Source organism: Ursus americanus, chromosome 21 (genome assembly GCF_024610735.1).
Source record: "Ursus americanus isolate L20-20 chromosome 21, mUrsAme1.1.p, whole genome shotgun sequence".
Classification (NCBI taxonomy): domain Eukaryota; kingdom Metazoa; phylum Chordata; class Mammalia; order Carnivora; family Ursidae; genus Ursus; species Ursus americanus.
Window position 1 is genome coordinate 36,466,805 of NC_142147.1, and position 12,739 is coordinate 36,479,543.

Sequence of the window (12,739 nt, forward strand, 5' to 3'; positions counted from 1 at the left end):
GAGGACACTGCCCACACTCAGTGGAAGGGTAACAACACACCAGTCTTTCACTGCCGCCCTCAAGGGCTGAAGCTGCAGGGCTGGTTTGCCGCTGCCCAGAAGATGCCAGCAGCCTGGCCCCATATGTGTGTTGTTAAAAAAGAGATTATTCATGACACTTGTTAAAAATGACAAGGCAGATTTTATTCAAGGTGGGGGCATGGAAATAGATGTCAGGACCACTGCAATGGGGTTTTGACCTGGAGGAGAGAGGTTGGCCTTCACCCTGAACACAACAGCAAAAGAGAAAATTTATAGCCAAGGAGCAGGCGGGGGTGTCAGTGGATGGAAAATTACCAAACATGGGGGGTTAGCAAGGATTCTGACTAAACTGACCTAACAGGATTCTTGCTGAAGGCAGGCCAGGCTGATCAGACATCACCTGGAGGATGGTGGAGGATGAGGAACCAGATTTCAAGGGGGATCAGATATTGAGGGGGGTGGTTCTGGTTAAACTGACTCAGCAGGATTCTTGCAAAATCGGACAATGCAGAAACAAACACACAAGTCCAAAAGTTGAAGCCTTGTTACAAAAACGCGCAGGGGAGCCTGAGTCAAGTTTGGTCAAGGAGAAAACCCTTCTCAGTGTCCAGGGAACAACCAGCCAAGCAGAACCAGGACCGCTGACTCCCTGTCCAAGAGCATTCAGGACCCTGAGGGAGGCAGTCCAAACTGAAAAGAACAGCGGGCTCTACTGCGAAATGAAGAGAGCGTTAACAAAATAGTAAAAATTCTTAAGGAGATGAACTCAGGGTGGCCTGGGGTGTCGACTATCAGGAACTAAAAAAAAAGAAAAGAAAAAAGAAAAAAAAAAAGAAAGATTTCTCAATTTAAAAATCCAACCAATGAGCTCAGAAAAAGAATGATCACTGATGAGAAATACGTCAGTGTCCTAGGAGTTCAAGTGGAAGAAAATCTCATTGCAGTACAGAACCAGAGAGAGATTTGGAGGACAAATCTGGGCAATCTAATCTAATCTTCAAAGGAGAGGGGTTTCAGAAAAAGAAAAAAAAAAAAAGAAGGACACATAAAGGGAAAAACAATAATTGAACAATTAATTAAAGAACATTTCTGAGCTGAAGAAAGCCTTGATTAAAGGGGCTCATAGAGTTCTAGGAAGGATTAATTAAAAAGACATATACTTAGACAGACCCTAGTGTAATTCCTGAATTATAAACTTCCAGACAAAAAGGAAGGTTACTGACAAAGGAAGGAAAACTCAGATTGGTATTGGCTTTCTCATCTGCCTCCTTGCCATACAATCACAACTGTGATTTCAGAGTCTTGAGGGACAAGGACAATGACCTAAGAATCCTATAATACACAAGGTTATTATTCACATATCAGGGTGATAGGCGATTTGGGAGCATTCAGAATGCTGAAGAGATGCCTCAGCCCACACCAGGTGGAGCAGGGTACCAAATAATGGGCTGGAAATTGAATTCAGAATGATCTCAGCAAAATCCAGACGTTGAAGGTAGGAAGAAGGTGGAGAATGGCAAGCAGAAAGCACATAAGAAAGTGACTGGAGGGCTTTCATCTAAGTAGGAGGGAAAACATCTTGATAGAAGGGCAGTTACTTGAAACCGATATGGCTATGTGGTGGTTTAAAAAATACATCCACAGATTCTTCAGTGATCTTCCCTTTAAGAGATGGAGCTTAATTCCCTTTCCAAGAAGTGTGGAATGGACTTAGTGACTCAATTCTACCAACAGACAACACAGTGATGGGGTGTGACTCCAAGACTAAGCCATCAAAGGCACTGGACTTCCCGCCCCGCCTCTCTGTATTGGGAGCAGCCTATGTGACAAAGAACTGAAGCCTCATGCCAACAGCTACACAAGTGAGCTTGGAGAAGATTCTGTAGCAACAGTCAAGCTTCACATGACCATAGCCTTGGCTGATACTTAATTACAGCTTTGTGAGAAACCCTGAGCCAGACCACCCACCTCAGTCACTCCTGGACTCCTGACCCACAGAAACTGTGAAATAACTAATGTCTTTTCCTGTAAACTGCTGAGTTTGGGGTAATTTGTTAGACATCAATAGTTAACTAATACAATCTGTTAAGAAATACAGCTTTCTAGGATTGTTAGGGTTGGGAAGGTAACCATTAGTGGAAGTGCAAAGTATCACAGAATTTCCAAGTTAATAAGAGGAAAGAGTGATTAGACATCTGGACAAATCCACAGAGGCAACAAAATGGGAAAGGGAAAATAACAATAATAAGGTAAACATAAACTAGAAAAACATTTAATGAAATTAGTTAATATACAATAACATTGAAGAAATTAAACCCAATATATGTCATCTATCATGATAAATTATGAATTTTCCTAACAAATTTGGGGAAAAGAAATAAAATCCAAGTAGATATTGTTTACATGAGACAGCTCTGAAAGCAAAGATACAAAAGAAGGTTGAAAATTAATTGTTGAGCAATGCAGACAAAAAGAAAACACGGTGGAGATATGAACATTAATCAGCATGGAATCCAAGGGAAAAAATACTGAAGGACAAAGAGGGAAATTATGAAATATGAAGGTACAATTCACAGAGAAAAAATAACTTTTATAAACACATATGTACCAAACAATGTGGTAGTCAAACACAGAAGGCAAAATTCCTAGGAATACACAGAGAACACAATAAATACACAACTACAATAGGAGATATAATACAAAAGATTAATTATCCAAATATCCATTCTTGAAATCCTTGTAGTTAAGTGGTTGCTTTGGGAAACAAAAGTAGTCCTAATGAAACAGCAGCAACAACAACAACAACAACAACGATTTTAAAAAAGCAGCAGACATTAAGCACCTGCAATGTGCCAGCTAAGGTTCTAAGCACTTTGTATCTATTAATCCTTGAGGGCCTTACCACAAACTGTGTGTCATGATTATTACTGTCTGTTTGCCAAGATGGCTATAATAATTCCTCCCATCCTGGTACACATAACCCTTGCAATATAACTTTACCATTCCCCCTTTTAAGAGGTAGAGTCTTTTTTTTTTTTTAATCCATTGAATCTCACTTGGCTTTGTGACATGCTTTGACAATAGAATGTGGTTGAAATACTTTTTGTGACATTCAGGCTAGGCTTCAAGAAGCCTCGAAGCTTCACTCTTGCTCTTTTGGAATACTCCCACCATCATGTGAAGAAACATGAACTAGCCTTCTGAAGACTCGTGGCTAAACACCAATCACCAGGCACTTGAGTGAGCCCATTTTCAAATATGCAGCCTCAGATGAATTACCAGATGACTGTAGCTGCATGAGTAACCTCAGGCAAGAACAGCAGAAGAACCACCCAGATGAGCCTAACACAAATTACTGAGTCACAGACTAATGAGAAAACAAAATAGTTGGTTAAAATTTTTTTGGAGTGGGTTATGTTATAGAAAGAGATAACTGATAAACCATTTTGCAAATAAGGAACAACAGGCACAGAAAAGTTGAGTAATTTTCACAGTTATTATGAGGTTAAGCCATGATTTGAATCTATGCACCAATGAACTGAGCTTTTATAAAATTAATCCTCACTCAAATATTCCTCCTAGTTTGCAGTTAGCATCTATCCTAGACAAATGCATCAACAGTTTTGATGGTTTTAGAAATGTTCCATGATAGAATACAATGCAAGTCAACTGCAAAGTGAAACTGCAAATCTTAAAATAATATAGGCTATTATGCAGTAGGATAAATAAATGTATAGAATTTTAATTGTTTTTTTTAAATAAAAGCACTTTTGAATTTTGTTTTTAAAAAGTGATACTGGAGAATTACTAGAATCACATGCAGAACCAGTGAGAGTGGTAAACAATGGACGAGAGAAATTTTACCAAAAATAAAAAAGAGAGAAAGAAAATGTTTTGTTTATTGTGACAGAAGCTGTTAATGGCCACCCAGTATCCATTCTCTTCTTACTGACAGCAACCCAGTTTTCTTCAGTGTGGTGATGTGCTCAGTCAAAAATTTTCTTTCTTTCTTTCTTTCTTTCTTTCTTTCTTTCTTTCTTTCTTTCTTTCTTTCTTTCTTTTTTTTTTTTTAAAGGTTTTATTTATTTATTTGACAGAGAGAGACAGCCAGCGAGAGAGGGAACACAAGCAGGGGGAGTGGGAGAGGAAGAAGCAGGCTCCCAGCAGAGAAGCCTGATGTGGGGCTCGATCCCAGACCGCTGGGATCACGCCCTGAGCTGAAGGCAGACGCTTAACGACTGCGCCACCCAGGTGCCCCATCAGTCAAAAATTTTCTGTCCCAGATTTCTTTGAAACTAGGAGTAGCCATGTGACATTTTGGCCAATGAGATATGAAAATCTACTTGGGGGATTTCAATGAAAGTTATTGTCTTCCTGATAAATAAGGGATAGCCTAAGCTAGTAAGAACATTTTTGCACTAAGTCCTGCCCCCCTTCTTCGAGTTGCAACATAGATATGATGCCTGGAGGTGCGGCAGGCTTCTTGAGAATTCAAGAAAGAAAGCAGTACCCCAAGGATGACAGAGCAGGAAGCCAGAGGAGCCACATCTGCAATGCTTTCTTTGAGCATTGGCACCCTAGCACATCTATTTGCCCTTGGAGTTTTTGTCATATGAGAAAAATAAGCTCTTAGCTTGTTTAAGTTGCTAAATTGGGTTTCTGTCAAATGCAATCCTGACTGATACAAATAGCAAAGGATTAAGAGAGACCCTTAGGACGATAGCTGAAGCCATCAATTACCTTTTGCAAAACATAATAGCATTGCAGACGTCAAATGTGAAGTGAAGGGTGTCTTGTCATGCTATCACACAATTTTATTGGAAACATTATACTTCCAAAAAGCCAACATTAGATTTATTGTTTTTAAACAAACTTTTCATTCAAGTACAACATACATATGGGAAAGTACACTTGATTTATATTTGTTTGTTCTAAAATTATTACATTACCATTGCAAGTATAACTTATATTTTGGTAGCTATCACATAAAATAAACACCTTTTTCATAATATTTGGTGTTATTTCTCACCATTTAATGCCAATAAGACCTTCTTTTTACTTTTTGTATGAAATTCTGGCCATATCCCAAGTGGATGCACTTTAAGTGTTGCTTTTTCTTTTCTCTTTCCTCTAGTACAGTTGTTGTTGAATACTGATGATGCCCTATATATCTTCCAGAAAACAGTTGACAAAGATGTAGGAGATTTTGTAATACAGTTCATTGTTATAGGTCTTACTCTGTGCATGGAGAACTTACCGTCTTCTCTCATGTCTCCTAGACAGTTGTGAACATCAAGCATGTGCTTGCCCACCAGCAAAACCTTAAACAATCTCAATAAAATCAAAATTTTTACATGTTTACATTCTCTGATTATATCCAATTGAAAACAAAGAGCAGGGATGTCTGGGTGGCTCGGTCAGTTGAGCATCCTCCTCCTCCTCCCCCCCCCTCCTTCTCCTCCTCCTCCTTCTTCTTCTTTTTTAAGATTTTATTTATTTATTTAAGAGAGAGAGACAGAGAGAGCACAAGCAGGGGGGAGAGGCAGAGGGAGAGGGAGAAGCAGACTTCCCGCTGAGCTGGGAGCTCGGATCAGGGCTCAATCCCAGGACCCGGAGATCATGACCCGAGCTGAAGGAACACGCCCAACCATCTGAGCCACCCAGACACCCTGAGCATCCAACCCTTGATCCCAGCTCAGGTCTTGATCCCAGGGTTGTGAGTGCAAGCCCCATGTTGGTTTTCTTTAAAAAGGGAGGGGGGGAAGCAACATTAAAAAAAAAAAATCCCTTCAAAAAATCCTCAAGGAAAACAAACGTGTAATACTTGGAAACTAAACAACATCTTCCAAGTTATCTGGACCAAAAATGAATTAAGAAGAACATTTCACACCAATACCTAAGGGATGAGTTAAAATCAGATGAAAATTTGTAGTAAAGAAATTCTTTTAATATTAAAAAACAGAGTGAAAACCCCCACTTAAGTATTTAATTTAAGAAGTTAGAACAATACAGAAGACCACACCACACACATTCCCATAGTAGGAGGAAATATTAAAGGTAAATTTGCAAAAAATGAGATAGAAAACTGAAAATAATATAAAGGTAAATGAACCCATATATGGCCCTTTAAAAATAAACAATTAAATAGATTCCTTTCAAGTTAAGTTTTGGGAAAAAAAAGGTAAAAGTGAAAAATATCATTAAAAATGAGCAAGTAGTTCGAAGTACAGACCTCATGGTATGCATCTTTATGGCAGTAACTTTGTAATCTAGAGGCAAATGGATAATTTCTAGAAAAAGATTGATTATCAAAGTTTACTCAATTATAGGTAGAAAAAAAACCTAAGTTGACCAAAAATCATAAAGAGTTAAGTAGCATAAACAAAATTCTGCCATAGGGAGGTGGCCTATTATTCTACATTGTTTCAGATACTAGCTAATGCAATAAGAGAAGAAAATGAAACAAATGTGTACATAAAACACAGAAGAGACAAATGTAATTCTAATTACTTTGAAATATAATTTTATTATAGTAAATCTTCCTATCCAGAAACATGATATATCGTGCAAATAATGTCTTTAGTCTTTTAATAAGATCTAAAAGCTGTCTGCTTATAAATGCTGAACTTTTCTTGTTAAATTCGTTCCTTACTGTGTTCTGGATTTTGTGAACATTGTACTTGGATTTCCCTTCCCCTCCATTTCTATTCATAATCATTTATTGTGGGCATTGAGAAAACCGTTGTTTTTGATCTGTTTATCTGGAATCTAAGAACCTATGAAAATCTCTTTTAAATTAAAAAAATTAGCATTTGCACATAAAAATAATTCCATATAGCACCATAATTTGTTTCTCCATATTGATGGACATTTGAGTTATTTCCAGTTTTGTTGCCTTACACATAAATGATGCAGGAAATATCTTTGGCCAGATATTATTATAGGCTGATATTTTCAGCAGAGTCTGGAGAGTAGGGTTACTGGGTTAAGAAGACATCTGTGCTGGAGCTGAGACCCTTAGATGCACAAGAAAGAAAAAGATCTTTCTACTAAAACTTTATTTCATTTTCATGTAGACATGTAATCTTAGTTAATTTGGGGTTTCCCTTCTTCTGGGTGTGAATTTAAGTTTGGGTCCCCCAAAATGCCCAGGTAGTTCTCTCTCCTGGCTCTGTATTAGGGAGGGCAAAGGTGGGGAAAGGGTTTGGGGGTTGGACCAGACCAGGCAGTTCTCTGGCTGGGCTATGGCAATTCCAGGGGCCTGTTGCCACCTAACTGACAGAGCCCAGCATCTCAGGAGAGGGCCTGCCTACCACCGAAAGGCACAGACACCTGGCAGCACTTCCTTGCTCTCTCAGGGCAAATGGCTTGGCTTTTGTCACATCCTCTGCCATTTTCTCTGTCCCCTGCAGGCCACCCATCTGGACCCCAGTCCGGGGAGATCTTTTCTGAAGGGCAGGGTGGAGGGCTGGAGGGGAGCTTCGTTCTCCTTAAATCTCTTCCTGCCCTCCTAATGTTTCTCCAATATTCTCTCTGGGCCTGGCGCCTTCCCCGTTTATGTAAGGGCTTGGTTTTAAAAAAACCAAAGCTGTAAAAATACCTGTAGTCTTCCCCCCGAGCCCCCAACTTCTCTTCTGAGATAATGAGGGGAGAATGGCGGAGTGCCTGCATTGGATGGGGGTGGAGGAGGAAGGACCAAGGGAATTGGGGGAGGGAGGGAATCACAGGTGGAGAGAAATAAGACAGGGGATAATGTAAAAAAATCTGCCAGACATTTCAAAATTTTAATAATTAATGCCCCATTCAAAAATATATATCAATTCACCCTCCCACCGGCAACAACCTCTGTAGGTGTCTTTCCCTCCAACCTCACCAGCTCCAAATGCTACTGTTCTTTGAAATTTTTACCCCCCTAGTGGGTGCTGGTCTCATCTGAACGTATGGACACTCAGAAATGTTGAGTCTTTCAACATCCTCAGCTCCTTTTCTGTGAACTGTCTGGTTCTGCCTTTGCCCATTTTTCTATTGTATTGTTTGCCTTTTCCTCTCCTCTTTGCAGGACGTTTTTGTGTACTACAGGTCACGGAGGCTTGCGAAGTGGAGCTGATCGGGGTTCTCCCCAGTGGGTAGGAGAGGGGGTCAACAGCCCGCATCGCACATGCACACAGAATGTATAGGACTGCGGTGGGACAGTGGGAGTGAGCGGGGTGCGGGCTGGGCCAGCATCATGCTAAGGTCCTTAGAAAGAGTAAAAATAATGAAATAGTGGGCCCCCCAGGTGGCTCAGTTGATTCAGCGTCAGGCTCTTGATCTTGGCTCAGGTCCGCAATTGTGAGACGAAGCCTGGTGTCGGAGCCTGTTTAAGATTCTCTCTCTTCCTCTCCTGCCACAAAAAACCCAAAAAACAACACAATGAAATAGGTCAAATAAAATACAAATAAAGGGAGAAGAGAAGAGAAAGACGGTGATGCTCTGGGACAGTCCACAAACCCTTCCCAATCCCACACCCGCTCCCACGCTTCCTCTTAAAGCCCACAGCAACCCTGTAGGTGAGAATTCATATTCGCGTTGAGTGGATGATCAAGGGAGGCCTGGAGAGGCGGAGTGATTGCAGGGAAGTAGGGTGGGAGCGCCAGGAATGGGGCTTGAGACCAAGTCCCCTCCACATCACTCAAAAATACCTTTTTTTCTTATTTCCCTTCATTGTTTTTTGTTTTACTTCATTATTTTTAGACTTTCTTTTTCTAAGGACTCCCAAATAAATGTGTGGATCAGGAATGTGCACACAGTAGGCGCCTAATCACTGTCCCAGAGACTGACCCGGAGTGTCTGGCCAGCTGGTCCTTGAAACTGTTGATTCTGCCCCTGCCCCCACCTGCGGGCAGCGCTCAGGGGGCCTGAGCTGCGACAGTCCGAGGCTGCGCGGCAGCTGCTGGCACTGGCGCGACCTTCTCTCCACGGTGTATCCTGGCTGCAGGTCCGGGGGCAGCGGAGGCGGTGAGGGGCTGGGCACCAGTGCGCCCGGCCAGGTGGCCTTTTTATGGCGTGGCCCAGGCAGGTCATTCTTAAGAGTGGCTTTTACACCCATCATGCACTTTATTTCTGGCTCCTTAAGGGCTTCGGCAGAAGGCAGCCTCCTGACTTTCTGTATGCCCCCCGCCCCAGCTCCTTCAAGTCCCCGGAGCCGATCTCTCCCAGGAGTCCTTTCTGTCTGAAGAGTGCGCGGGGCATCCTAGCCCCGGAGGCCCCCGATTCGGCCGTCCTCCCCTGGTGCAGACGATTCTGCATCCCTGGTCATCGTGGCCTTGGCCTACCAGAGTCTACGGAGCCAAATGTACGGTGCTCGCGATGGTAACCTTGAGGCTCTTTCCAACGGCTCGGAGTGGGTAGTCCAGCCCCCTCCGTCTGTCTACAGCCCCCTCGCCACAGCACCCCACCTTGCCCCAGCTCAGAAAGTGCCTGTGACTTGCCTAGGAGGCCTTGTGCCCACTCTTGGCCAAAGGCACCACGTGACCACTCCAGCCAGGCTCTGGGCACCGTCGGGTGTGATGGACGCCCTCGGGAGTGGGGCCGGGCTTGGGCCTTGGAGCAGGGAGACTGGTTCGGGCTCCGGCTCTGCCCTCTACCACCGGTGGCTTCTTGGCGGGACCCTGGAGCCATCAGTTTCCTCGGGGTTTGGACAGGTGACAGCCCCCTCCCACCTCCGGGCTGGACGGAGCCGCCAGCTTGTGAGCCGGCTGGCCAGCGGTCGGGCTCTCTTCCCTCAGCCCCGGGGCGGCCCGGCCCTCGAGGCTTGATTGCTGGCGTTGCCCAGCTTCCCGGGCGTCCTCCAAGCGGAGCAGCACGCCCGCGCCTGGAAGCGCCAGTGCCTGGAACAGCCGCCCGAGGGGGCGGTCCGAGGACTGCGCGGGGGATTCGGGGCCGATTCCTCGGCCGCCTGAGTGACCGCCACGCACCGCAGAGACCCGGCGGGCGGCCAGAGGAGGGGGCCCTGCTCCCGGGTCGCGTTGCGGGTGGGCTCCCCAGGCCTGCGCCCCTGCCCCGCCGTGCGCTCCCTCCGGCGGCGCGATCACAAAGCGTCTGCTGCCATCTGGTGGCGGCGCCCCGGCAGCTGCGCGCAGTGCGGGGCGGCCGGACCAGGGGCGCGGGGCCGGGGTTCGCAGGTCCTCCAGCGCCCCAAAGCCTCTCACCTCCGCTACCCGCAGCCAGGAAGCCGCGCGCCTCCGCCCTCGGTGCTGCTCCGGATTCCTCAAGCGGAAGGGCGTCCGGCGAGAGGCAGTGTGGTGCAGTGGTTGGTGCCTGAGCTTTGGGGCCGGCGCCTGGCTGGGGAGCCAGACTCGCGAAGTTCCAGCTGGCTACCGTGCAGGGCCCTTCAGTCTCTGCATCGTTCTGTGATGGGTGAAGGGGGCTGAAGCAAGTGTGGGCCTTGCAAGGAGCCTTTGCCAGCACTGCCCGGGCAGACGCCTGTAAAACCGCTGGCCCATGGCAAAGAGCATGGTAAATCCTAGCTGTTACTCCGATAAAATCCCAACTGCTTCTCAGCTTCTCAGTCTCTCTCTCTCCACCCCCCTCTCTCCGCCTCTTACCAGGGTGCAACGTTGGCCATGTCATGGATTTTCGGTTTCTCCATCTGTAAACTGGGGATGCCAATGCCGGATCTCCCTGTCCCAAATAAGGTGTAAAGACGGCTCCGCCTCTCTGCGGACAGGTCTCCCGGGCCTTCCACCTCTCAGCTCCCAGAGCTTAATTCTCTATCAGAAAGAAAAGACTCTCGCAGCTGCTGCTCAGACCTGCAGGCTTTCTCTGGAGCTTTGAGCACAGGCCCTATTTTCTGAGCTAAGGGGATTGGGGTGGCTTTTCTTCATCCCCTCCCAGATCGCAGACCAGGGGGTCCAAATCAGGGGTCATGATCTCTGACCCCTCTTCCAAAAGGGCCTCACCGAACCAGATGCCTCACCCCTTCAGCAGTATGGTGGAGTAACCGAGGAAAAGGAACTTTGCTTTAATAAAGAAAAGGCTGTTTGGGTCCATTCCTGCGCGGGGACGGTCCCTGAGACTTGGGTTTGGTGTGTATGTGCCCGCCGTGTCTCACACACATTCCAGGAGCCGCGCAGCTTTAATTCCTTCTCAGCGCGCCGCGAGAAGGGGCCTGCGGCACCGGGCGTGACAGCCAGGTACCCGGCAGGGAGGGGGACAGGGAGGGGGACGTCTCCAGCAGCCGCTGCCACTCTGCCTGTGAACCGCCCGCTCCAGTTCAAAGGCATCAAATATTTGCCTAGCTGTTCAACATTTCTTCAAATAATATACTCACGGCTAATTCATATCTAGACTCGATGTCTTCATCTCTCCCTGGCCTCCCTCCTGGATTAGCGCGTCTTGTCTATTCTGGGAGAAAGTTGTCCTACATTCTAAAAATAGGCCCTGGAGTCTGGACACTGGGGCACACAGTCAGCCAGGCTGTTGTTTTTATCTTGGGGGCCATCCTCTGGGGGCAGCTGCCACAGAGCCCAGAAACACACTCCCGAGATCGCCGGTGCGGGTGCCTGCCCAGGTGCGTGGAGGAGGTGGGGTCCCCCCGGGATGGCTGTTCTGGCGACTGCCTTCCAAAGGAGGCCGCGATCTGAGTCTAAGGGGTTCCCCCCTCCCCCCAGCCTGGCTCTTTGGCCTCTGAGGGAAGTGCAAGGCTTGCACATCAGAGGCCAGGTCCTTTCTGCTCCACATGTGGGTCCTTTTCTTCCTCCAAGTTAGAAGCCCAGGATGTCCCTGTGGCAGCCAGGACCTGGCCAGAGGCAGGTGACATGCTCATTCAGGACACTGGGGAGAGCTTAATAAAGGGACTTCTTTTCAAAGGGGGACCCATGAAGGAGGGGCAGCACTCCGGGTCTAGTAGCAGTGGGGCTCTTCCCACCCCTGGGTTGCAGGGCCCGGAGGGGAGAAGCTACCCGAATCTGGAAGCCAAGATGGTTGTGTGGGGAGTGCCATCTGGCAGGGGCGGTGATCTGGGGAGGAGACGCCTGGAGAACGGCCACCCAAGCAATCCCCAGTCTCGAGCTAGGGCTGCCCAAGCTCAAACCCACCCAGAGGACAGAGTGTTGATGTGTCCACGTGGGGAGGGGGGTGCGGGGGGAGGTGCACAGAGCAGGTGAGGAAGGGTGCAGAGGACGAGACGAGATGTTCAGCTCCCTGTCCCTGTCTTGGGACCTCTCCACCTTGCTAGCGTCCTCCTGACTCTCCTTGTCCCTGTCATTATCGCTCTCCTGGCGTCACCCTCTGCGTCTCTTCCTGACTCCCCTTCTCTTTGTTTTCCCCCAGCGATAGCTCCCCCACTTCCCGAGCCCCGAGGGAGGACAAGTGGTGGTGGGCCCCATGCCCCTTTCCCGATGGATGGAGCTGTGGTGGGGTGCAGCGGCTCACCCCACTGTCACCTGCCAGGGCTGGTGGTGGGAGAGCAGCCGGGCCCTGGAGATCGGCTCCGGAGGATTCGGCTCTTCCTTCTCTAAACTGCTCTAAATGAGGCCAATCAGGACCACTTTCATTTTATCACTTCAAGGACTTCCTCGTCCACTTCCTCTCATCCTGCTTGCGGCGCTGGCCTGGAATGAGCAAGGAGGGGTTGCAGGACCTCTAGTTGCCACGAAGCCCCTAATGAGAGCCCCTGCTGGGTGCCCGGCCCCCCCAAATGCGGCGGGGTGCCTGTGCTCCAGGGGCACGGTCCCAA

The 12,739-nt window shown here is 47.1% G+C and overlaps 1 long non-coding RNA gene across 1 annotated transcript; it reads right to left on the minus strand.

The window, feature by feature from the left end:
- Positions 1 to 6,591: 6,591 nt before the first annotated feature.
- Positions 6,592 to 12,413, minus strand: LOC148108246 (uncharacterized). Its single transcript, XR_015720853.1, has 4 exons — positions 11,333 to 12,413; positions 10,608 to 10,772; positions 10,212 to 10,496; positions 6,592 to 8,404 (listed from the first exon to the last, which is right to left on the minus strand). It is a non-coding gene; the product is annotated as an uncharacterized LOC148108246 (long non-coding RNA).
- Between the last annotated feature and the right edge of the window lie 326 nt (positions 12,414 to 12,739).